Source organism: Callorhinus ursinus, unplaced genomic scaffold, assembly GCF_003265705.2.
Source record: "Callorhinus ursinus isolate GAN/ISIS: 27379988/994484 unplaced genomic scaffold, GSC_fseal_2.0 scaffold12, whole genome shotgun sequence".
NCBI lineage: Eukaryota > Metazoa > Chordata > Mammalia > Carnivora > Otariidae > Callorhinus > Callorhinus ursinus.
In genome coordinates this window covers 70,521,271-70,548,813 of record NW_027397074.1, presented here as the reverse complement: position 1 = coordinate 70,548,813, position 27,543 = coordinate 70,521,271, and the positions used below count along the sequence as shown (strand labels likewise).

Genomic DNA, 27,543 nt, shown 5'->3' with positions numbered 1-27,543 from the left:
CTTGTCCCTTTCCTTCTGCTCCTCCTCCCGCTCGCTCTCTTTCAAATAAATAAATAAAATATTTTAAAAAAAAGGATCGTCAGCAGCATCTTTTCATCTCCCAGGCCTCCAAGAAGGTTGGTGCAGTGAAATGGGCGCAGGGCTGCCTCCAACCCCTTTTCCCATACGCCACTCCCTAAGAAAACTAAACAGGAACCAGGGTGGGGCCAAGAGAAAGGAGGCATGTGCAGGAAAGCTCAGGCTTGGACACGATAGAACTGACTTGATTTCCTGGGTCCTGGAGTTCTAAGAGGGTTTAGGGCCAAATCCCTGTCATAGTAGCCAATAATGTGTATTTGTGGGTTATATAATCGACATGTATCTCCCTACAGAACCTGGCAGAGAAGCCATAGCTTGATGTCTGGCTGGCTCCTCCCTGGAATTACATCCGATGCTTACAGGATAAGGCCTGGTACATGTTTGGCCTGTCTGCCTATCCAATTAGAAAACTAGACAATGGGGAATGGGTCTGCAGTCTCTTACTGTCTGACAGTCAATGCCGCATCCATTTGCCTTGGTTTAAACTCCCCTCTGAAGCACCAAATGCAAATATACAGACACTAAACCACAGCTCCCAGGAGTCTGTCTGTCTCTGAGCTAGAAGTAGCCTCTCCATGCTGGCTCCCGACACCACCCATAGAGCAAACCCTGTGTCACTCTGCTCCTACTCTTAGCACTAAGGTTCATCCCCACCTTCCCTCCACCTCCCCACCCTCTACTTGCTGCTTCTTGGGTTGCCCAGAGCAACAGTATGTGTGGTCAACACCATCTCATTCAGAGGCTGCCTCCAAATATTCATCTCCTGAGCGTCCTGGAGAGGACATGTGGGTAGGCGATTGTGTCTGGTGGCCGCTTGCTCTATTTCCTCTCCAACCTCCACCCTAGCTGCCCTGGAAATTTCTGATGAACTCCCACATTGGTTAGCAATTAATCAGTGAGGTCTGGCAGAGCTAACTCAAGGACAAAGCCACACCTCCTTAGTCAGAGGTGGGAACCCCATAGGAAGGGGCTGCAGAAGGGCAGGAAGTTACTGGAGTGGCCATTTCCCAAGGCCTACTGTACCCAGCCATGCCTTCCTTCTGGCCATGCAAACTCCTAAAGGCGGCCATAATTATTCACCCAAAGGGTAGTGCCCTTCTGATAAACCCTCTGTGTGTGTGTATGTGTTTAGGTGTTCCTGCACATGGGCACACCAGTAGGGGAGGGAGGATTGAGCACTGTTCTCAATATTGTTTGATGTAATCATGCTGCATTCGGAGGCATCCAGTCTACAAACAATTGTAGAACAAAAATGTCCACATGTAAACTTGGCCCAGGACATAAGTCATCAAAATGGAAGGGAAAAGCCTTGCTAACCACATGATTTTTATCCTCCATGACATTAGTTTGAATGTAGGGAAAGCCTTAATACTCACAGTCAGGAGAAACTTTTCCTGGACAAACAAAGATACTCTAATCAGCTGTCTGCTTGAGAACAATTTCTAGATTAGTTGGGACATTTTATTTATCATTGTTTAGAAGTGAGTGCAGTCTTGAAAGAATAGCAAATGATATGCTCTAGATAAACTTCCTATTTCTTCATTTTTTTGACAATTACTGGTACTTTCTATCAAGGCATGAGAAATACAAAAATAAATATGGCAAGATCCTTGCCTTCACTGTTTTCGAACCTCAAAAAGACCGGTCAGAACTTCTTTAAAAAAGTATTCAAATCAGATACTGGATACCATGTACTCCCTAAAAATGAATTAGTATCAATTTCCAGCAATACAGTAGATGACAGAGCCGAAAAATCTCCTGTTAACCAAATGCTTAGAAATGCTGGATAAAATAAAGCAAACATCCTTTAAATGCTTAAGTAATCTCATAAGAAAGCAGTAAAACCTCTAGAGGCAAGAAAAAAAATTAAAAATTAAAAAACAGAAAGAGAAAGAGAAAGCTGAAATCCAAAATGGTAAAGTAGTACTGGGGCAGGGGCTGCCCCTAGAACATTTACTGGTCTTGATTAAAAGGCAAATAAAGAAATTTGGGTTTGAATAACCATGTAAGGACAAGAGACAAAGCTGAGGGCCTGGATGAAATGGGGAATACATCTGAGGGCAATGGTCTCTGTCCACTGTCAAAGGGAGGTGACACGGAAGCCCATCTAGCAGGGCCTGGGACCTGGATAGCCAAAAAATGTCTTCCTAAGAACACATAACCACAGATCTGCCCTTTACTATCTGTAGTCTCAGAGCCTCCTGACTGAGAAAGCCACACAGAAGGGGCCCCTTTGGGGGAGCCTGGGTGGCTCAGTCAGGTTAAGCGTCTGCTTTGGCTCAGGTCATGATCCCAGGGTCCTGGGGCTGAGTCCTGCATTGGGCTCCCTGCTCAGCAGGGAGTCTGCTTCTCCCTCTGCCTCTGCCTCTCTCTCTCTCTCTCTCTCTCTCTCTCTCTCTCTCTCTCCGTCTCTCATGAATAAACAAAATGTTAAAAAAAAAAGTGGCCCTTTTGCAATGCCCCAAGCACATGACAGAAATGAATGCAAACCATCTCCAGAAGGATATGCTCTTCTACACATTGCACAGAATACCACTGTTAAGCTCCATTAAATAAAAGCTGATCATCCCAAATTACAAAACATGTGAAAACACACGACAAAGTGAATAGGAGTCATCGGAAACAATAAACAGCAGAACATGACCCACAGGAGTTTTAGTTCATAGAATCATTTGATACAGACTATAAAATCAAAACCTCAAATCATTTATAATACAAAGTCGTCAAAAACAAGAAAGGAACAAGATAATAAAAATAATAGTGTAGAATTTCTATAAATAATTTATATAATCATTAAATTTTAAAACTCAATGAAGTCTACTATCTAAGCCTCAAAGAAATACTACAAATAAGGACCCATAAAAAACTTGCAGCTTATTGTCAGAAATAACCCAGCACACAAGGGAGCAAAGCTCCATGAATAAAAATAAGCAGAAACAACAAGCTGCAGAAACAGACCTGCGAAGGCATCATATATTGAAATTATAGGGTTAGATTATAAAAAAAATACATAGCTTTAAATAAATAAAAGGCAACCCTGGAAAAAGTCTGCAGGCTAACAGAAAACTATTTTCCAAATGACCAAGCAAATTTGAAAAAGAACCAAAATGGAATTCTGGAATTAAAGATAAATTAGAATTAAAAACTCAGTGGATGAATTTAGTAGCAGTTTAGACAATCTGAAGAGAGAATTAGTAAAAGAGATGTTTTCTTTTTTATAAAGATTTTGTTTATTTATTTGACAGAGAGAGAGCACTAGCAGGGGGAGCAGCAGAGGGAGAGGGAGAAGAAGGCTCCTTGCTGAGCAGGGAGCCCGATGTGGGGCTCGATCCTAGGACCCTGGGATCATGACCTGAACCAAACGTAGATGTTTAATCGACTGAGCCACCCAGGTGCCCCAAATGTTTCTAGTCTTTTTTTTTTTTTAAGATTTTATTTTATATATTTGAGAGAGAGAGTGAGAAAGAAAGCACAAGAGGGGGTAGGGCCAGAGGGAGAAGGAGCCCGTTGCGGGACTCGATCCTGGGACTCCGGGATCATGACCTGAGCCGAAGGCAGTTGCCCAACCAACTGAGCCACCCAGGCGCCCTGTTTCTAGTCTTAAATGCATATATTAGGTAAGAAGACATGATGGAAACTCTATAACCCCAAAACTGAAAGTCCAGTAAAATGGACAATTTTCTAGCAAAACTTACAAAAACTGACTAAAGAAAAATAGAATAGGGACACCTGGGTGGCTCAGTTGGTTAAGTGACTGCCTTTAGCTCAGGTCATGATCCTGGAGTCCCGGGATCGAGTCCCACATCGGGCTTCCTGCTCAGCGGGGAGTCTGCTTCTCCCTCTGACCCTCTTCCCTCTCGTGCTTTCTATCTCTCATTCTTTCTCTCTCTCAAAAATAAATAAATAAAATCTTTAAAAAAAAAAAGAAAAATAGAATATACACCAATCATTAAAGTAATCAAATCAGTGGTTAAAACTCATTTGGGGAGTGGGTCTTTATAAGCATATTCTACCAAACCCTCAAGAAATAAATAATTTTAATCTTACTCAAACTGTTTTGAAGAGGAGAAAAAGGAATAAAACTCATCAACTTTTGTGGCTTCCAAAATGTTGATTCCAAAATCAAGTAGGAAGGAAATATTTCAGGCCAAATTCATGAAAATAGATGTAAAAATGTTAAATAAAATTTTAACAAACTGAATCAAATAATGTTTAAAATCATAATACATTACGACCGTGTAAGATTTATCTCTCAAAAGCAAGGAAAGTTCAATACTAGAATATCTACCAACATAATAAATGGCATTAAAAGAAGGCAGATAAATTATATAACCAACTGAATAGAGACAGAAAATCTTTTGATTAAAAACGCATTAGGGACTTTAAAAATTTTATCAAACTGGAAATAGAAGGGATCTTCTTAACAGCCACCAAAAACTTTATCAAATATTGGACTTAAGATGAAATAGAAGTATTTCTTTTTAAAATCAGGAACAAGGTAAGAGCACCACTTTCATTGCCTCTATTGAGCATTTCACTAAAAGTATAAAACTGTAATTATTCACAAATATGATTTCCATATAGAAGACCCAAAACTATTTTAAAATAATTAAAATTAATGAGGGAATTCAGCAAAGTTGTGAGATATAAAATTTTTATACAAAAATGAATTATCCTAGGGGCGCCTGGCTGGCTCTGTCAGTACAGCGTGCAACTCTTGATCTTGGGGTTATGAGTTCAAGCCCCATGTTGGATGTAGAGATTACTTAAAAATAAACTCTTTAAAAGAAAATGAATTATCAGGGTGCCTGGGGAGCTCAGTCAGTTAAGCATCTGACTCTTGGTTTCAGTTCAGGTCATGATCTCAGGGTCTTGAGATTGAGCCCCGTATCAGGCTCCCCGCTCAGCAGGGAGTCTGCTTCTCTCCCTCTGCCCCTCCCCCAGCTTGTGCACACACGCACTCTCTCTCTCGAATAAATATATAAATATTTTTTAAAAATGAATTATCCCATACGTTGACATCAAATAGTTAGAATATTTAATTTCAAAAATACAACTTACAATGGCAAATTAAACTATAAATGATCTAAGAATAAACATAACAATAGGTACACAAGATTTTTATAGATAAATTATAAAACACTACTTAATGCTATTAAAGATGACCTAAAAATATTCGATATTAAATCCGTAGTCAACTTTTAGTTAATTTTTGTATTGGTGTAAGGTTTAAGTCAAGGCTCTTTTTGTTTTTGTTTTAGGGGAGCTTTTTTGCCTATGGATATCCAATTGCCCAGCACCATTTGTTGAAAAGACTATACTTCCTCCATTGAATTATTTTTGCCCCACTGTCAAAAATCAGTTGGCCATACTTGCGTGGGGCTATTTCTTGGTTCTCTATTCTATTCCATTGATCTATGTGCCTATCCGTCTACCAATACCACACTGTCTTGGTTACTAGAGCTATTACAGTAAGTCTCAATATATACAATACGGTTCAATATTTAAAAATCAATCAATGTAATCCTTACATCAAAAAGCTAAAGAAGAAAAATCACATGCTCATACAAATTGATTCAGAAAAGGCATTTGACAAATTCAATACCCATTTATGATTAAAAACTCTTGGAAAACTAGAAAGAGAAGGAAATTCCCTCAACCTGATAAAGGACATCCACAAATAAGATGCAACTAACATCATACTTACTAGTGAAGGATTCAATGCTTTCCCTCTCAGAGCAAGAACAAAGCAAGGCTGTCCACTCTCACCACTACTCTTCAACATAATACTGGAAGTTTTATTTATTTTTTTTTAAAGATTTTATTTATTTATTTGAGTGAGAGAGAATGAGAGACAGAGAGCACGAGAGGGAAGAGGGTCAGAGGGAGAAGCAGACTCCCCGCCGAGCAGGGAGCCCCATGTGGGACTCGATCCCGGGACTCCAGGATCATGACCTGAGCCGAAGGCAGTCGCTTAACCAACTGAGCCACCCAGGCACCCAATACTGGAAGTTTTAGCAAGCACACTGCGGCAAGAAAAGAAAAGGCATACAGATCAGAAAGAAAGAAATTAAACTGTCCCTATTTGTGCATGACAGGAACATCTGGGCAGAAAATTCCAGAATCTACAAAAACAAAAACAAAAATCCTAAAACTAATAAGTAAGTCCAGCAAAGTCAAAGGATACAAGATCTACATATAAAAATCAATTGTAAAAATACAATGCCACTCAAAAATAACTGAAATGCTTAGGTATAAATCTAAGAAAATATGTACAGGACTTGTATGCTGAAAACTACAAAACACTAAGGAAAGAAATCAAAGATCTAATTAAGATCTAAGACACACTGTATTCATGGATTGGAACATTCAGCATAATAAAGATGTCAATTCTCTCAAAATTGATGTACAGGTATAATAAATTCCTAGCAAAATCCCAGCAAGAATTTTTGTCACTCTTTTACAATTTTAAAAAATTTCTGGGGCACCTGGCTGGCTCGGTCAGTAGAGCATTCAACTCTTGATCTCAGGGTTGTTAAGTTTGAACCCCATACTGGGTGTAGAGATTACTTAATTTTTTTTCCCTTAGGTTGACCAGTTTTTACAGATTTCAACTAAAGAATGAATATTCTTTGTGTGCATGTGTGTATGTATATATATGTAGGAGTAGGCCTTAATTCAATTCTGTGAAATACAACCCATTGTTATGCTTGGCTATTCATGGCTATTCACTCCTCCTCAATTAAGTTCACTTTATATGAAATACAAAATACAAAACAATCACACATGAAACAAAGAAGTATATGGACCACTATACATTACATCTTATATCCAGGAACACTTTTACTTTGCTTTTTCTTCCTTCACCCTCATCTGAGGCCAACACAGGACATATTTCTCTCCCTCACAGCTGCATCTCAGCATAACACTGAGCACAGATAAGGTCCTCAATGAACTCCAGAACTGACTCTTAATCTAGTCACTTTCCCACATCACTTTCCTGTTGGCCTCTGCCAAGCTAAGAGATATCCAATATCCACTCAGGTTGTTTTAGATCCACACAATACTGTCCCCATTTAGGAATCTTGCCCGTCCAAGAATGCCATTTATTCTTTTATCTTCCTCCACATTGTTTTCTGCCTCAATGCTCCCACTGGCACACAGGTGTCCTGGTCTCATTATGGAACAGGAACACTCATTAATATTCACCATGGGTACCCTGTGGGTGTCCTCTCTACCCACAGATGTGTCTAGACTTCCATGAATATCAGCACTGAGAAAAGCACATTAAAAATTAGTGGTGAATCAATAGGGAGGACACAGAGCTCTGAGGTGGGACCCAGAGTAATGGGGCTGGGGGACAGCTGGAGTGGTTTGACTGTGATGTCACTCACAAATCAGTCTGACAGAAGATCCTACGAGAGAGGTGCCTGGGTGGCTCAGTCATTAAGCGTCTGCCTTCAGCTCAGGTCATGATCCCAGGGTCCTGGGATCAAGCCCCGCATCGGGCTCCCGGCTCAGCGGGAAGACTGCTTCTCCCTCTCCCACTCCCCCTGTGCTTGCGTTCCCTCTCTCACTGTGTCTCTCTCTGTCAAATAAATAAATAAAATCTTAAAAAAAAAAAGAAGAAGAAGAAGAAGATCCTATGAGAAAGCCAAATTCTGTTAAACAACTGTTCTTAGTGGTGCTTGGGAATTTCGTTGGTTGATAATCCAAATATAACTCAGCAAATTTCATTGCTCATACTTCAATCCAGAGGTCTTGAGGTTGGACCCCACTGAGTTCTATAACTCTGCTCAATTCAAGGCAACCTGAAACACTCCACAATTGTCCATGTTCATGTGGTACTCATGGCCAAAACACTGGCTTCTGCTCCACGGCCAGTGGTGGATAGGATGAACTATAATTAATGAATCGAAGCTTATTTAGCACCTGAGCACCTTCTGTGTGCCAGGTGCCAAACCAAGCACACTGGTAGGTAAAGTGTCAAACCAGTTATGGCCTCTGCTCTCTAAGATCTTATCATCTAATGGCAGGAGAGAAAATCATCACACAAGAAACAACTGAGGACTCTTCAATAATGTACTGAGGTCTGTATTTGCAGGTAAGTTAAAAGGGGAGTGATCACAACACAGGGAAATGTCCATGTCAACTTCACGGAACAGGGCAAGATTTTTTTCTGGGTCTTGCAGGATGGCTGGTGATTTGATGGGTAGAAAGGAGAAAAGAAGTTGTTTGAAGCAGGGGTGCCTGGGTGGCTCAGTCATTAAGTGTCTGCCTTCAGCTCAGGTCATGATCCCAGGGTCCTGGGATCGAGCCCCGCGTCGGGCTCCCTGCTCGGCGGGAGGCCTGCTTCTCCCTCTCCCACTCCCCCTGCTTGTGGTTCCTGCTCTTGCTATCTCCCTCTGTCAAATAAATAAATAAAATCTTTAAAAAAAAAAAAAAAAGGAAGTTGCTTGAAGCAGAAGGAACTTGCCAGCCCCACAGAGAGAGGGTGCAGTCCAACTAGCTGCTGGGCCCATATCCAGAACTACTTTGGGTTACCCTGTCACCATGAGTGGGAAGCACATGGAAATGAAGCCACCACAGCTGACCCAGATGGATGCCCACCTCACCAGTTCTCCCTGGAACGTGAGGGAACTCATCACTGACACTTTCGGAAAGCACATCTTAGTGAGAGAAATGTAGACCTTGGCATTAAGACCGACTCAAGTTCACTGCTTAGGTGACCTCAGGCAAGCCACTTTTACTCTCTAAGCCTCCCTCCCTGTGCTCCAAATGGGACTAATAAAAGTACCAAACCCATAGGACTATTATGAAGAATAAATAATGCATGCACATTGCCTGGAACATAATGCACACTTCATAAAAAGTAACTCTTGCTATGGTTTTATATAGTCAGTATTCATGAAAATTTATCCACATAGTCACACTTCATTCATTCCTGCATCTTTGTGCTCCCCTCTGGAATCCTTTTCCTTCTGTCTAAAGAAGCATTTTAGTATTTCTTTTAGGGTAGGTCTGCTAGTGAAGAATCTTCTCTGTGTTTGTATGCCCTAAGATGCTTTATTTCACCTTAACTTTTTTTCAAAGATTTATTCACTCATTTTGAGAGAGAGAGAGCACAAGCATGCACGAGCATGCACACACATGCATGTATGCACACGGGAGTGGGGGGAGGGGCAGAGGGAGAGAAGAGAGAGAATCCCAAGCCGACTCCCTCCTGAGTGCAGAGCCCAATGTGGGGCTCGATCTCACGACCCTTGAGATCATGACCTGAGCCAAAATTAAGAGTCAGACACCCAACCAACTGAGCCACCCAGGTACCCCTCACCTTAACTTTTTTTTTTTAATATTTTATTTATTTATTTATTTGAGAGAGAGAATGAGATAGAGAGAGCACATGAGAGGGGGGAGGATCAGAGGGAGAAGCAGACTTCCCACTGAGCAGGGAGCCCGATGTGGGACTCGATCCCGGGACTCCAGGATCATGACCTGAGCCGAAGGCAGTCGCTTAACCAACTGAGCCACCCAGGCGCCCTCACCTTAACTTTTGAAGGATATCTTCAATGGGCATAGAATTCTAGATTAGCAAGTAAGTATTTTCTGTTATCACTTTGAAGATATCATCACATTGTCTTCTGGCTGCCATGACTTCTGGTGAGAAGCGAGCTGTTAATCTTACTGCTGTTTGTTTGAAAGTAATGTACACTTTCTCCTCTTTGGCTGCCTCACAATTTTTTTCCTCTTTGTCTTTTGTTTCTGGCCATTTTAGTGTGATGAGCTTAGATGTATGGTTTTCTTTGCATTTATCTTGCTGAAGGTTCATGGTTCTTCTTGAACCCATAGTCTGATGTGTTTTGTCACTTTCATAAAATTCTTGATTATTATTTCTTCCAGTATTGTTTCTGCCCCATTGTGTCTCTCCTCTCCTTCTGGGATCCCCATGCATATATGTTAGACCTCTTCATCATGCTCTTTCTATCCCTGTACTCTTTTCTGAACTTTACTTTTTTTTTTTAAAGATTTTATTTATTTATTTGACAGAAAGAGACACAGCAAGAGAGGGAACACAAGCAGGGGGAGTGGCAGAGGGAGAAGCAGGCTTGCAGAGACCCAGTGCAGGGCTCGATCCCAGGACCCTGGGATCAGGACCTGAGCCGAAGGCAGACGCTCAACAAATGAGCCACCCAGGCGCCCCTGAACTTTATATTTTCGTCTGTAGTCTGGATATTTCCTAACTTCAGACCACTATTCTCTTCACATGTGTCAAATCTACTATTAAACCCATATTGTATTAATTACATTTTTCAGTTCTAGAATTTTCCTCTTTGTTTGTAGATTCCAGTTCTCTGTTGAAATTCTCCTTCTCATGGAGCTTCCTGAATATGTTAATTGTTTTAAAATCCATTTATGCTTGTTCTAAGATCTGTGTTTTTGGGGCACATGGGTGGCTCAGTTGGTTAAGCGTCTGACTCTTGATTTCAGCTCAGGTCATCATCTCAGGGTTGGGAAATCGAGCCCTCTGTTGGGCTTTGCGCTGAGTGTGAAGCCTGCTTAAGATTTTCTCTCTCTCTCTCCCTCTCCTTCTGCCCCTCTCCCCATCACCCTCTCCATATATATATATATATATATATATATATATAAAGATCTGTGTCTTTTACAGGTTTATTTCTATTACCTGTTTTTTTCTCCATGTTTTAGTCATGTGGTCCTGTTTCTTGCGATGACTCACATACCTGAAGCTTAATAATAGCATAATCATTTCCCCACTAGGCCCTTAACTCTAACCCACTTCTCTGAATTTTGTTTTCTTCTTTTTTTAAGATTTTAAGTAATCTCTACACCCAGTGTGGGGCTTGCACTTACAACCCCGAGATCAAGAGTCACATGCTCCACCAACGGAGCCAGCCAGGCACCCCTGAATTTAGTTTTCTTAACCTCTCCCTCCTTACCAAGTGACACTCTGATAGAATTCTAACAAGTTTATGTTCTGATCTTTTAAAGATTTTATTTATTTATTTATTTGAGAGAGCGAGAATGAGAGAGAGAGAGCACACGAGAGGGGGGAGGGTCCGAGGGAGAAGCCGACTCCCTGCTGAGCAGGGAGCCCGATGCGGGACTCGATCCCGGGACTCCAGGATCATGACCTGAGCCGAAGGCGGTCGCTTCACCAACTGAGCCACCCAGGCGCCCTGTCCTGATCTTTTAAACATAGAATAACTTTGCTATACTTCTTTCCTCATCGCATCCAAAATGGTATCTGAGAACCTCATGAACCCATCCCAACTTTCCCACCCTTCCCCTAGCATAGCCTACAATCCAGCAAAGTAGAACCAGTTACCATCACTTGTTGCCCTATTTTTAATTGCTTGTTGCTCTGTTTTTCCACCCCAGTCCATATTTCAGCATGCAGGGTACCCCTACACTCATATTCACCTGCCCAAACCCTATTATCTAAGTCCCAGATTAAATGGCATCTTTCATAATTAAACCCTGAATCCTCAGAATTTGTATTGGTCTCATCCTTCTCTAACTCCAAGAATCTTTTATTGGAATATACGCCCACATCCTATTTCCACCACCAGCTAAAGGAGGATGGTCAACGTTTCTGTCTTCCAAGGATCCATTCTCCCTTCTAGTGGCACAGTTACATGCTCAACTAATGTTCCCCTCAGGAGCCACCTCTCTTCACATTCTGGCTAGGTGGTTCTAACAGAACCAGCTCCTATCCCTGGCTCACAGAACCTGCACACCTCAGCCAAAAACCAAGAAATCTGTATGGAATTTGAGGAATGGATAAACTGGAAGGATGTCACACTATGCCATTTCTCTACCTAAAACCCTAAAAAAGCTCCCATTTCACTTAGAGGAGAAGCCTAGAAGGCTCTAGATAGATCTTGTCTTCCCCTCCTCTTTGACCTTTTTTCTGTTATTCTATTCCTCATGTCTACTTCAGCCACACTGGCTACTTTGAATCCTCAGACATGCCAGGCATAATCCCATCTTAATGCCTTTACTCCATCTGGTCCCTCTGCCAGACCAACCTTCCCTCAGACATCCATTTGATTGACTCCAAATGGAGACCTAAAGGAGTGTGTGCAAATCTCACTTCTCAGCGAGGCTTATCCTGAGCCCCCCTTTACTGTTGGCACACATCACCACTTCAAAACTCCTGATGCCCCTCACTCTCTCCTTTTTCCAGATCACTTCTTTCTAATAGACTCTATAATTTGCTTATTTATTTATTTATTTACATATAATTTATTACTTGTTTCAGGGGTACAGGTCTGTGATTCATCAGTCTTACACAATCCACAGTATAATTTGCTTATTTTTACCTTTACTTACATTTACATCTAGTATATCTATACACACTGGAATCTAAGCTCCCAGGGGCAGGAATCTTTGCCTGCTGGGCTCACTGATATCTCCAAAGCCCTAGAACAGTGCCTGGCTCAGAGCAGGCACTGCATAAATACCCACTGACTGTTGCATCAATTTGTAATTACTCCTCATTTCTATGAGCAGCAACCCTGCATCACACCGTCACTTGGGTACTTGAAAGATGCTGATGCTCAGGTAGGGTGAGTATTCGGTGAAAGTCCCAACTTCAGGGATTGCTACAGCTATGTCTGCTCTCATGGGTGGGGACACCCCCTTGCTCTGCAGCCTAATCATGCAGAGAAATCAAGTCAGGGAGAAACAGACTTCAAATCAATCCTGGGAGGGGCACCTGGGTGGCTCAGTTGGTTAAGCGACTGCCTTCGGCTCAGGTCATGATCCTGGAGTCCCTGGATCGAGTCCCACATCAGGCTCCCTGCTCGGCAGAGAGTCTGCTTCTCCCTCTGACCCTCCCCCTTCTCATGTGCTCTCTCTCTCTCATTCTCTCTCTCTCAAATAAATAAAATCTTTAAAAAAAAATAAATCCTGGGAAATTGAGATTGAGCTAGATACTCTAAGTAAAATGAATGTGTCAATATGTAGTGAAATAAATCTGGGGTCCAGAGTAAATCAGAAGCTCCATGTGGTTCAAATGACCTCCTGAGGTCAAAATGTAAATGTTAACCAAAGATGCCATGCTTTTGCACTACACAGACCCTTTTGTGTCTATTATTTCACATTATCTTCATAACGACTCTAAGAAAGCAGTCATCCCCATCTTAGAAGGTGAGGAACTGGTGCTCCAGGAAATGAAAAGATACCCCCAAAGCCGTACAGCTATGTGGTGATGCTAGAGGACAGATCCCATGACTCAGCACAGAAATTTTCCCACTGGGGTGTTTGAAGCCCAGCGGCGTGTGGGGGTGTGCCTGGGGGACCCGAAGCCACAGCACAGATATGGCATACCTCCCCAGGGCACTGATTCTGTTCTGGGGTTCACAGAAATAAAAGGTGCTGGGCACCTGGGTGGCTCAGCTGGTTAAGCGTCTGCTTTTGGCTCGGGTCATGATCCCAGGGTCCTGGGACCAAGCCCCCCACATCAGGCTCCCTGTTCAGCATGGAGTCTGCTTCTCCTTCTCCCTCTCCCTCTGCCCTTCTCCCCACTCCTGCTCTCTCTCTCGCTCACACTCTAATAAAATCTTTTTTTAAAAAGAAATAAAAGGTGTTATTCTTATATTAAAACAAACATGGAGGGGCGCCTGGGTGGCTCAGTTGGTTAAGCAACTGCCTTCGGCTCAGGTCATGATCCTGGAGTCCCGGGATCGGGTCCTGCATCGGACTCCCTGCTCAGCAGGGAGTCTGCTTCTCCCTCTGACCCTCCTCCCTCTCATGCTCTCTGTCTCTCATTCTCTCTTTCTCGAATAAATAAAATCTTTAAAAAAAAATAAAACATGGGTTTTGTATAAAGGACAATGCAAAATATTTGCATGAATTTTAAAAATTAAACAACACAAGTTTCCATATTTATAGAAGGCAGCTTAGAGCTCTGGAGCACCCTCCCCCAACCCCTGCCTGGCTCTTACATTAACCAGCTCTGCAGCTTTGGACAAGCTACTTACCTTCTCTAAGCCTAATTTGGGGATATGAAACGAAATAATAATGCCTTCCTCATAGACTTGTTGTTAAGAACATTAAATTAAGATACATAAGAGAAGTCCTAAAAACAGATCCTGACATAGGAAAAGAGAAGAAAACATTTTTTATTTATGATTATTATGTTGTAATATTTAAAAAAACATATGGGAAGCAAGAAGCAATCATCCCATTAAAGTCCCCAAACATGTCCAATATAAGGTTTCACTTGAGAAGCAAGAACAGGAAAAGACTTAGAGAATACAAATAGCAAACATGATTAGGGGGTAAAAAGCAAGATACTTCAGAAAGGTTAAAGAAACCGATTTTCTTCGAACTTGAGGAAGAAAGAGCTGAGAGACTTGGAACCTTCACAAAGTGAAAAGAAGGCTCAGCTAGTGTCCACCTTCCCCAAGGCAGCATGGGGCGTACCACGCTGACCCCAGCTGGGTGGGGAAGGGAGGGCTGATTAGGCATCAGGGGCATCTGCGTGGCTCTGGGAATCTCAGAACCAATGAAAGAGAAGTGGAACCCATTTCCCTGGAGATTTCCTTGGAGATCCTAGAATACAGGATACTGACGCATGGATGAGGAGTAGCTGATCGGGTAAGCAGAAATCCTGGCCGTCAGTACGGTAAAGTTTGATGTACCAGGAGTCCCAATTTCCACATTATCTTCTTCACTGGCCCTGCCTGGTTGCCCCATGGTCCAGTTTTACTTACTACTGTGTTAAGCCATTTATGGCTCCAGAGGATAAATGCTACGCCCAAGGCATTATCTGTTTAGTCATTAAGTCTTTAACACTAGACCTCATTAAATGAGCTCCCGCCAACCAGTGCAATACCCAGGAAAGGGACACAGAACAGGTATGTTGTGAAATTTCAACAAGAGAAAGGCAGGGGACCACCGGGGAGGGGCCTGGCAGCCCTGGAAGGAGCTTGGCTTAGAGCAGGGAGGGGCCAGAAGATAAATATCATTTCCTCGCAAACCCTCCACTCACCCTGCCTTCAGGAGGCTCTGTCTCCTCAGGGGAGCTGCAGGAAGGCAGGGATTTTGTCTTGATGACTTTATTCCCGGGTCTAAGAGAGCACGCACCCACCGCCACGTGGGCACACTCTCACACATGCTGCTGGCCACTCAGGGCCAGCTCTGCAGCTATAGCTGGCACCTCTAGATCCCTGGGGCCTCCGTCGGGATTGTGCTTCGTCACTGCCTGCTCCCAGGCTTCCAGTCCCGAATCTGAGCCGCAGACACTCTCTGAGATCATCCTGTTCTCTCATCATCCCCACCCCTCCGGCCCCCATCTGTCCAGCGTTTCTCCCTGCCTCATCCCGAAGAAGGCCCCAGCTGCCCTCCTCCCTGCTCCCGTCTCTTCCCCTCTCGGGTCTCCCCATCCTCTCCCCCTCACATCTGGCCTGCCCACCCATCTTGTCTCCTTCCCCAGTCTGTCCTCCCTCCGACCCTGACCTGCCCATCTTCTCCCCCGGCATCTGTCGCAACGCTTCTCCCACTCAGCTCTGCCTGGCTGTGTGCCCCTACTCTGTCCTCTGGCTCCATCCTCCTCATCGCTTTAGCCCACATCTGGAGCCACACTGGGTCCGCACTGCGGGGAGAGGGGCGAGACTATTCATGGGCCCTGAAATTGGATGTCAATCCCCCTCCCTAACATAAAAAAGTACCTGCTACATTATGGCTGTTCAATAAAAAAACCAATGAGTGAATGAATGAATACTAACTGAATGAGTAATGTGATAACAGTGACACTGGCAAGCATAAGAGTAGAGAGGACACCTGACATCCTCATCCCAGAATATTCTACGGCACAGAGTATTTCTCGGGTGTGAGCAAACACTGTGGGCGATTCCTGCTTTCTGGGGAGAGGGATCCTGTGAGAGAGATCATGCCATCACCCAGGGGAAGCCAGAGTGATTGCCAAGGCTCAGGACTTGGCTGGCTGTTGTTTCACATGGGGGAGAAAACAACGACCCTGAGGGAATAACTGCCTTAAAGTCCCCTGTGCCCTCAAAACTCCCTCTGGGCAAAACACAACAGAAGCACAAGATTCATGTTATTCTGTATTTCCTCGGGGGGCTGTAAGTCCCTAGAAACTCTGGGCCAAGTCCCTTGTGATCAGTAAGTTCATCCTACAACCTCATCCTGCAATGTGCTCAGATGCTGGGTGAGGGCGGAATACCTGCTGTGAACAGAACCTGGTACCTGCCTTCGGTCTCAGTTCAGCGGCACCCAGGAATCCAGGGACATGGGGGATAGCTGAGTGCAGGCAGGAGCTGGGGCTTCCAAGAGCTGGGCCAGGAGGGGCCCAGGGTTCCTACCAGGAGTGGAGGCTGAGGGCAAGGGCCTGTGCAAGGGTCCAGCATCCAGGCTAGGAGATCTGCTGCAGGTCTGCTGGGGTGGGTGCCCCCTTGCTGTATGCACTACCTGGGCTCAGCAGGTGCCCTAGAGAGCCTGGCCAGGTGAGATCTAACCACCTGCTCCCCATCCCTACCCTCAGTGCTCATCTGAGCCACATCCGGGGACCCTCCCTCTGGACAGGAAGCTTGGTGGGTGCAAGCAGCCCCTGAGAGGGGCCTCAGCATTAGTCAGCATCATCCAGGACATCGCCCCGCCTCCACCTGGGCTCCCCGAAGGAAATAGGCATTTGTTGCCAGGCCTGGCTCTCAAGGTGGCCCTGCCACATCAGGCTCTCAGTTAACCCATCGCACATAGCACAGGTCATTAAGACATCCACCTGCGTGCCGCACCCACACCAGCTCACGGAGGTGGCCTTCTAGCCGAGGCCAGGAAACACAAGGGAGGAGTCAAGGCATGACGTGCTACTGCCCTCTGCTGGCAGCTTCCAGATATTCCACACTGATGCCAAAGAGAAGGCCCAACAGGCCAAAAAGGGCATCCTCCCTCCTCCCACTCATCCTTACCCTGGGGGACACACGGGATTGGCGGCTCCCACTGAGGCCATGGAACTGGCTGCATCCAGTTCCCAGGAGAGTCAGCCAGCTTACAGAGAGAGAACAGACAGCCCAGAAGATGAGAAAAGAAGAGGAGAGCAGAAAGACGGGAGCTCACCAACCCAGCTGAGGACTAACAGCCCCTTCTGTTTACACCGTCCTTCACAGGATGCAGACAGCACTCAAACACCCTGGACAGCACGTCAAACAGGACAACCCCAAATGGCACGGCAGGGCAGGTATGGGTTCCTTCCATTTTGCAGATGAGAAAGGTGCGGGCCCACAGGGTTGGTGTCCCTCACCACAGGCACACAGCCAGGTGTGGAATGAGACCCACAGCACAGAGTCTGCCTTCCTTGTCCAGGGCTCTGGCAGATAATATTAAGCAAGTGTTTCTTGTCCCCTGTTACACATCCCAGAACATCTGCAATCACGAAATCTTGTATTGAAAAAAGCACGTGCCCCCCCATCACTAGACCTGACTTGTCATCTGGCAACCGCCAGGCGTGGTCTGGGAGAGGCTGGGTCTGGTCACCATCTGCATTCTCTGTAACAGGCTGAAAAACACACTAAACAGAGATGAGCAAAGGTCTGAGAAAACAGAGCATCTTAGAGCATGAGACATATACCCTCCCCCAGCATAACAGGTAGACGGACCCTAGGATGCTTACATGCCGGGCGGGCCCTACAAGGCTGCAGCTCGGATGATTTGCTTCCTTAACACCACGCTCCTGTTGCTTCCAACAAATGACCGGCATGGCCATCACCAAAGAGAAGCCAAGGCTTTAGATAAGGGCAGCCAGGGGCTCTGGGTTCACCACACGCCCACATGCTCGTTGGTTTGGGGACCTTCTTCCTCTTGTCCCCTGGAGACAGATTATGCCCTGATCAATGTCCCCAGCCTATCCACCTTCTCCCCCATCCTCCATGTTTCTGGTTGGTCTCCCACGGCCTCTGCCCTAGCTACTGCCCAGGACTGCCTTCCTCCTTCCCTCCTGTCCTTCCCCCAGACTATGGCCAGGGTTAAGGGCAGAGCTAGCCCTCCCAAGCAGGATTAAACTGATTGGAAAGAAGCAAGCACATCCCTCATCCTTGCTTCTCTGAGTCAGCCAGAAGCAATAGCAAAATGCATCCTCTGCTCTGGACCGAGGAGCAGGTGACAAATGGGCAACTTGTTCTTCCTCTGGATTTTTTTTAACGCTTAGAGAGGAGAGGAGGAATATTTATTAGTAAGGAAATGGGACTTGTCGGAGTCTATGAACGCCCCCATACATGTCTGCTCTCAAGGAAGAAGAAAGACAAGTTAAGAAATCTAAGACCCCTGGTGAGCTATGGAGCAATCTCTCTGGAAATAAAATGTGCACCCAAGCAGGGGCTCCAATCAGACGCTTTCACCAGCTAGAAAGGGGAGCTACTGGAGGAGAAAATGAAGCCTGGTGCCCACCGCTGCCCTCAATGCTGGCTGCCCTGGGGCTCATTTCCAGCCCTAGTCTTTGTCTACCTGGCCAAGTCGCACCATCCCTGATCCCCTGCAACCCCAGGGTGAGTGGGGCTCTGGCAGCTTGCAGATGGGCCAAATCTGCCCCAAGAAAGCTTCCTAGAAGGGACTAGCTCCATGGAGACTCTGGGATCATTGCCACCCACCCGTGGAGTATGCACAGTCTCGTGGCAGGTCAGGCCTGGGCAGCTCGGTCCTTGTGGTCTCATCTGTCACCCCTCCTTGCCCCGTCCTGCAAGAGCCAGTGCCGACCCGATGGTGCTGACTCACTCACCCACTCTCAGGGACCACCCTCCACGTGCCAAAACGGTGCTCAGCCCCACTGGGTCCGAGAGATGAGTAAGACCGCGTCTTTGTCCTCACAAAACCTTCATGCTTAAAAAGGATGGCCAACAACAAAAAGTCACATTTCTATCTCATGTAACGGCTCAGAAGAGTGTTTATGCAATTATCTCATTTTTAATACTTAATGGCCCTGGGTAAGAGCTGGTTTTCAAATCTCTGCTTCACAGAAGAGGAAAGAGTCTCAAAGAGATGAGTGTGACCCTTAGACTTCGGCTCAAAGTTCTTGTACTCTACCACCCACAGCTGGATGGCAAGACAGGGTCTCGCCACTGACTCCAGGAATGGGGAGGGTTTAATGAGCCCCCACACAGGGAAAGGACCACTGGCTGGGGTCCTCAGATCTGAGGGTGCGCAGCTATAGGGTATGGGACTTTCTGCCTACATGAGTGCCTCTCCCAAACCAGGTGTCCTCTCCAAAGAGCGTCCCAGACCAGGGAGGGGACAGATAAGGCCTGTTTCTGAGCAATGGGCTAGAAGCAGACTGGACGGTAAGGCTGCCTGAACCAAGTCCTCACTGGTGCTGCCTGGGGCCACCTTTTCAATGGCCCCCCATAGCACAACTTCGGCATCACTCTCTGTAGCCCAGAGGCTGGGAAATGTCCAGCTACAGAATCTGTCTTAGGGAGAAGAAGAAGACTCGATTTTCCTGCCTGATCCTCACTGCATCTTCCTGACCACCCAGCCCCCCAGCCATGGCCAGTGACCTTCCCAGAAGCTTTGCAGCCAGTGCCACTCAAGCCTCATGTGTGGGTCTCTCCTTCCCTCTGGTGGACAGACAGCCGCGGTGCAACCACATCCCTGAACACCCAAAGGCAGAAATCACCTTCCTTCCCACCGCCCCTCTGGCCTTTGCTTTTTCCCACAGGACGCTGTGCCTGGATGGGGGCCAATGACCCTGCTTTCTGCTCCCAAGTCCCACTCCCCTTACTTCTCCTACACATGAGGACCAGTCCCTTTCTGACCTCAGCACTGCCTGGCTTAGTGTCCAGGTCCTTCCACGTGGTTAGTGCCCTGCCCCTGGTGCTGTTGGGCCTCCCCTGCACCGTGACCCCTTCTCCCCAGATCTCCTTGCCCACATCTCATTCCTGCCATCTGCCTGTCAGTCTGGTCTCCTTGCCCACAGAAGGCTCTGACCTTGGGTAAGGGCTGATCTGGCCCCAGAAGCCCAGCTGTGACCACCAGTTTCAAGGCCCTAGGATGCGGGTTTCTGAGCCTCTGCTTCTCTAGGTTGACTTGATTTGCTGCTTGGCCCCAGTTCAACGCACTGTAACCAACACTGACCTTGGCTTTAGCAGGCACTGTGCTAGGAACAGCAGGAACCAGAGATTAGTCTACCAGGTAAAGTGGACATACCAATAAAATGAACCAAGACCCTATGGCGACAGCAACCTGGGAGCCCCGAGAGGGAGGCTTTGTGGGGAAAGTGATCAGTCTACACTGATGCATGAGCAGTCTCACCCAAGGGAAACAGTGGAAGGAGGCTGGCTGCAGTGGCTGCCACCTACTGAGCACTGTCTTTACCTACATTATTTCCTACCCTGGTCCTAGCCCTGAAGTTAAATTCTTATCTAATGATGGAGCCTCAGAGCATGAGAGTAGTTTGCCCCAGTTCCCACAGCTAGAGGGCTATTTGAACCTGGTCTCATGTTGCTTGCACCATATTCTGTTGCCTTTCTGGTGGAAGGCAGAGCAGGAGCAAACACGTAAGGGCATGGAAGTGTTGGCCCACTCAGGAATGGAGAGTGTTTCCAGACAGGCTGAGAAAAAAACTTTATGAGCATGATTTTGTAGTAGAGGGAGGTGGTATGACTTAGACTTTCAGAGATTTGCAGGTGGCAGATGAGAGGGTAAGACTAGGAGTGGTTGACCAGATGCTCCTCAATAACCCTTCTCTCCTTCTATGGTAATAGAACTCACAGTTTTTATCTTAGTTCTTGGTCACTAAATAAAAACTACATTTCCCAGCCTTCCTTGCTGATGTGACCCATGGCCAGGGGATGTGAGTAGAGCCTACTGTCAACAACTTCTAGGGGACGCTTTTAAAGAAAGGAGCATGGGGCGCCTGGGTGGCTCAGTTGGTTAAGCATCTGCCTTCAGCTCGGGTCATGATCCCAGGGTCCTGGGATCAAGCCCCGCATCGGGCTCCCTGCTCAGCGGGAAGCCTGCTTCTCCCTCTCCCACTCCCCCTGCTTGTGTTCCCTCTCTCGCTGTTTCTCTCTCTGTCAAATAAATAAACAAAATCTTTAAAAAAAAAAAAAAAAAGAAAGGAGCATGCCTTCCCTTCCTCCTTTCTCTCTTCCCCCTAGCTGGACTGCAGATGAGCTGGTGAGAATACCCGAGATCACGCAAACACAGGAACAACAGGGTGGCAACGGAGAAGACACCTGCACCCCACACGCCACAGAGCCGCCATGCTGTCCCAGGACTGCCCATGGTCAGACGGTTACTTGTGAAAGAGAAATAAACTCTCACATTGAAGCTGTTGTTATTTGTGATCTCTCTGTTGGAAGGGTCTCAGCCAGAGAGGACGAGTCCGAGGCCATGGCAAGACGGAAGAGTGGGGGGGATGGGGGGGGTTCCAAAGACACCGGAGGAAACACCAACAGGACTTGGTATCTGACTGAATGTGAGGCATGAGGACAGAGGACCAGCATGGCATTAAGTTGACAGCAGAATGGAGGTATTTGAGACACGGTGCCCTTTCTCTTTATTATTTCACTTCTAGATCTAACTTCCTCCTCACCCATCTTCTCTTCAGGACCTCTCCTTTCCCAGAGGCCAAATCGCTTTGCCAAGACCTCTTCTACCTCTATCCTTCACACACACTTCTCTCTCTGCTGGGACACCGCTTGCAGCCCTGCACCACCTTTGTGCGGCTGACTCAGAGCATCTTTTATGGACCTTCCCCCCGGGAAGCTGCCCTGTCTCCCCGGAGCTGGATGAGGTCCCATCGCCTGTACTTTCCCTGCGTCCCCTGTCCTGTGCTCCCTCTGTCTCAGCATGGACTTCTCTGTGCTGTAAGCATTTGCTTTCTAGTCATTTCTCTCACTTAACCAGGAACTCCTTGGGTACAGAGACCATATTCACCCTTGGATCCTCACTGCCCAGTATAGAGCCTGGCACTTGATGGGCATCCAAAAGAGGTCACTGTGCGGACTTTTCCTTTACCCTCACTCCTCAAAACCACCCTCTGGCTCCCCATTTACCATTCACCCTCAGCAGGTTCCACCAACTGAGTTCCGTGCAGCACTTACATGAAACACAAGCAAAACAAGCCAGCAACGCCAAGCAGCCGCCTGCAACTGCACTCACCATGCTGTGACTCAGAACTGCCATTATCAAAAGGTAACAGGTTTCTGCAGTCTTACCCCCATTTGGGCAGAAAAACATGAAGCAAGCTTTCTCAAGGATGTTTAACTTGAAATGTTCCATACCTTAAATTTAGGTCTCTATTTCAGAAATGATTCAGCCTTAGATGAAAGAAGACAAATGTCGCTATTTTATCGAAAGTTATGAAACACCACGCATGTCAAATCTCCATATACCTTTCCCTCCTAATGCCACAAAATGATACCTTTATCACCATTCAATCAAAGGCTCACCAAGTTGGTGCAGGGAGACCAGGCTGTAGCAGTAATCACCGGATGCTTCTGCAACCCCTCACACCAATCTACTGCACAGCATCGCCGTGATAAACACATGAAAGGCTTCCTCTATCTCACTCCCCATCATCATCAGCCACAACAGATATTTACTGACTGTCTGTTATATGCAGGACACTCTGTTAGGTACGGAAAAGGAAAACTTGAAGAGAAATTCCCCAAGGACTTTGAAAAGGGGAGCATGTGTCCCTTAGAAGTAAGTTATCTGTCTCTGAAATGAGTCACAGAATCATTTGTAAAAGGAGACAAATGCAATAGGCTTTATAAAGAAAAATGGTCGAGACCAATGTGCACTGTCAGATTGCTCTGTGTGCAATTTTTGCCGAATGCAGGAAAATGATGCCATCATAATTATTCAACTGCATGGTGACCAAGTCAATGCGGGAAGGCCAAACCTTCAGCAGTGTGCATCGACATCTCTCTTGTGGCCCCGTCTCCAGATTCTACCCCCAGCACTGCCAAAACCAGTGGGCAAAATGTTGCCACAGTCCTGCGCTCTAGTTGGCCACGAAATGTGAAGACTGGATCTACAAATGTTTTGAGGTCAAGAGGATGTGCACTTCTAAAAAGGGCTCTGTATCTCCAAAATTCATCACACAGAGAGTTAAAACCACTGCAATGGTTTCAGGGAGAAAAAAAGACAGAATTCTATGAACACAAAATTTCCGTATGCCTTTGTTAATGAGTTCAGGAAAACAAAAGAAACGTCACTGTCCTACAAATGCTCACTGAGTCACTCAGCGATGCAAAGCCTTTATCAGTTGTTTCTGAGCATTTCTTAAAATCTCTTTACACATTCAAGTCACTGAGCATCATTATTAGCAAAATATTGAAATGTACATGATTTTACTCATTTGTGCAAGGAAACCTGAAGGAAAATTTCTCAATATTTTGAATCTTGGAGTTTTATATATTTGACACGTACCGTTTCTGTATCAAGTGTCTATGTAGCTGTTTTTATTTAATGCGGAGAAAAAAGGCTTCTATCCCTATTTAGAATGCAGAGCCTGCAAGATACCAAAAACCAATTTCTTCACTCTAAAAGAGGAGAAGATGGAGGCCCAGGAAGGGGCACAGGCTTCACAGTCACAAAACGTGATACAAGGGCCAGGATCGTATAAAAGTGACCCCAAGACCTCACTCTGGGTTTCCTGGGCACTGAGCCAGCTGGGAAGAGGCCCCCAATTCTCCCAGTGCAAAGTGCAGCACCCAAGCCCAGCTTCTCATGGGACCAATAGGTTTCCTCCCCTCCCTGCACCTACACCTCTGCAGAGGAGCTGCAACTTCCAATGAGTCCCATGTCTGCAGGTGCTGAACAGAACAGAACAGGTGCTTCCAGAAAACTCAGTAACAGCTGGTACTAAAACCCAAACTGTCCTGTGCCAGGCACTGAGGTTTCCCTTGCCTACTATCAGGTTGCTCTCACACTTGCCCCCACAAACAGGCAGACCCCAAGTAGTAAGGTCCTTCCACTGGAATGCAAAGCCGCACTGCGCATCCAGCATAGCACCTGGTCCTGGTATGCCCCTTTGGAGGGACAAGGGGAAGGGGGAGGTCTGTACCTTTTCCTTCTGCTGACTCTGCCTTTTAAGTTCTTTTTATCCACCCCCACCCCCAAAGAAAAGTCTAATTCTTAACCTAGACCATGCGACACTGTGGAACGGGTACTGAGCCCTGCTGCATAACAGGTGAACAGCTGGATGGAAACTCCCTGTGTCACTCTGGTGACCCTTAAAGAACCACCTTGTGCCATGCAGAGCCAGTTGACCGGAAGAGTTTGGGGAAGAAAACCAAGGTGCCCAACTTTCAATCCGCTACATTATTATAACTTACTTCACAATACTTATGCATAGATGGTAATACATATATAGCTGTATTAGTCAGGGTTCTCCAGAGAAACAGAACCAATAGGAGATAAATACATACACAGGTATATAGATATAAATATAGATAGGGATCAAGAGATTTTTTGCAAGGAATTGGCCCACATGATTATGAAGTACAAGTCCCAAGATCTGCAGTTGGGAAACTGGAGACTCAAGAGAGCCAACGGTACAAGTTTCAGTCCAAAAGCCAGCAGGCTCAAGACCAAACAAGAGCCAATTTTTCAGCTCCGTCCTGAGACAGGAAAAGACCAATGGCCCAGCCCAGCAGTCAGGCAGAAGTTCTCTTACTCAGCCCCTTCTGTTCTATTCAGATCTTCAACAGATTGGATGAAGTCCACTCACCTTGCGGAGGGCAATCTGCTCTACTCACTCTACCAATTCAAGTGTTAATCTTGGAGTACCTGGGGATGCCTGGGTGGCTCAGATGGTTGGGCATCTGCCTTCGGCTTGGGTCATGATCTCCAGGTCCTAGGGTTGGCGGGGAGTCCGCTTCTCCCTCCCCTCTCCCTCCCCCCTGCTTGTGCTCCCTGCCTCTCTCTCTCTCTCTCTCTCTCTCTCTCAAATGAATAAATAAAATCTAAAAAAAAAAAACTTGGGGTCCCTGGCTGGCTCAGTTGGTAGAGCATGCAACTCTTGATTTCAGGGTTGTGAGTTCAAGCCCATGGCACAGAGCCCACTTACTAAAAAAAAAAAAAATTAATGTTAATCTTCCAGAAACCAATATTGCACTGTATATTCACTAACTAAATTTAAATTATACATACATACATACACACACACATAAATGTTCATCTTATCCAGAAATACCCTCACAGACACATCCAGAAAAAATGTTTAACCAAATACCTGGACACCCCATGGCCCAGTCAAGTTGACATATAAAATTCACCACCACAAGAACATATGTCACAGTTACCCATGGAAGGCCTAGGGGAGGTTATTTAACATTTGGAGTTCTTTAATGGGGAATACACACTCCAGGGTACAGTTAGCATTTGGAAGAGTCTCAGGAAAACCCCACACTCAAAAGGTTTCTTATAAGCTTTCCAACCAACTTAATTTCTGATCCACATTACCACTTTTTGTAAATTGGTCTAATGGATGTTAGAAAATATTTTCATCACTGGAATAAATGGTGGTCAAGATGCACAGACCGGCAACATACATCACAGGCATTCTCAGCCATGTGTGAACGGGGGCTCTGAACTCACTAAGCCCAGCAGCCCATAGCTTGCAGAGGAGCACCCTGGACCTCAGGACTCACCCAGTGCTTATACAGGACAGTCACCTGACCCTAAATGGCAAGTTCACAGAATCCTCCGCTCAAGCATGGCCTCAGCTACCCCAGTATGTGAAGTGCTGAGAAGAATGCCCAAGGGACTGGGAGCTGGGACATCATGGAGCTTTCAAGAGTGGGCTTTATGACCCTTTTGTGCCTGTTGGCTAATAAGAATTTGCATGTTTAACAAAATTCAGTTTGAGACTTACATTCACTCATACATACCACTCGGTACAAGGTTTGGTAGAAAAAAAAAAAAACAACACTATCCTTTATCTCTAAATAATAGAAGTGACTGATATCAACTAAAAAGAACCTAAAATACTGATGATTTAATTGGCTTGGGTAAGTTCATAAAACCATTCATTCACTGCTCTTTCTCCTAAGCCCTCATATTCACTATACACTACCATGTGTTGTGTTCTCCTCCTTAACGAACAGAATCAGGATCAGGATTCAAAATCTCTTTGAAAAGCTACAATATGGACTGTGCCCATTAAGATGAAGTTTCACAGAGATAAATGTAAAGTCCCATATTCAAGTTCATAAACTGTCAATTGCAAAATTATCGGATGGGATAGGAGAATGGGTCTGTAGCAGAGCTGCATCATAATCTGTGGATGGTGGCTTAAAGTTTACCAAGTCAACAGTGAGGATGCTCAGGAAAAACTATTAAGTGTTCAGATGACATCTGAAGATCAAGGGAAAGAGCAATTTCACAGCATTCTGCCCTGGTCAAACCATATCTGGAATATGATGATAAAATCTGGGCACCTTATTTTAAAAGTCATTTTGACAAATGAGAATATATCCAGGAGAGTGACCAGAAGGATAATGAGTCTTAAAATTATAAACCCCATTTAAACAAAGAGCTCAGGAGATTTATCCTGGAGAAGAGACAACAAAGGGAAGAGGTATTCAAACATCAAACAGCTGAAGGCTTATTATGAAGAGAGTGTTTTATAGATGAGGAGATAGTAGACAAATTTTGCCTAAACAGAAGAGAGAGCTAGGAATGTCCAGGATTGGAAGGTACTGGCTAAAAGATCACTGCTCCCTTATATAGTAGATATTGTCCCTGCCACCACCATCATCATCATCATCAATCATCAATCATCATCACCATCATCACCATCGTCTCCATTCCCATTTTACAGACGAAACTACTAACACTGAGACAAGCTAACTCACCCCATGGCATGTTGTTCATTTTATTTTTTTTTATTTATTTATTTGACAGAGAGAATGAGAGAGAGAGAGCACAAGCAGGGAGAGCGGCAGGCAGAGGGAAAGGGAGAAGCAGACTCCCCACAGAGCAGAGCGCCTCACGTGGGGCTCGATCATGACCTGAGCTGAAGGCAGACGCTCAACCGACTGAGCCACCCAGGCGCCCAGCATGTTGCTCATTTTAAAAAGCCATTTCCAACAGTACCACTCTATTATTTTTAATTATCCAGGAAGCAATCTCTTTTCTCCTCTCTCCCTGACTGAAGTGGAGGGAAGTGGATTCATGGTCTATCCTGAGACTTCTCTTTGCTGCTTGTCCCTTTTAGCAACTGTTAAGATTGTGGGCTTTGATATTAGACACACCCTTTAGGGCCCAAGCCCCAGTTCTACTACTTACCACTCTTGCAATCTACAGCAAATTCTTTAGTCCCTCAATTCATAAAGTTTCACCTGGTAGATAGAGTTAAAGTGAATAAACTCCTCATGGAATTTATCTGTGGATTGACTGAGCCAAGGCTCATGCAACACCGCTAAGGTGCCAGGGCATGGCAAACACACAGGCAATACTGGCTGACTGTGGCCCATG

At 45.5% G+C, this 27,543-nt stretch overlaps 1 long non-coding RNA gene across 3 annotated transcripts in view; it reads right to left on the bottom strand.

The window, feature by feature from the left end:
- Positions 1-27,543, bottom strand: part of LOC141373905 (uncharacterized) — a 403,382-nt gene that overhangs the window by 325,567 nt on the left and 50,272 nt on the right. The window contains exon 1 of one of the 3 annotated variants that reach the window (XR_012380329.1): positions 5,786-5,879. The exons of the other annotated variants lie outside the window; for them this stretch is intronic. This is a non-coding gene — a long non-coding RNA (uncharacterized lncRNA). Of the gene's footprint in view, positions 1-5,785; positions 5,880-27,543 lie in introns of those variants that run through there. 3 annotated transcript variants of the gene reach the window in all.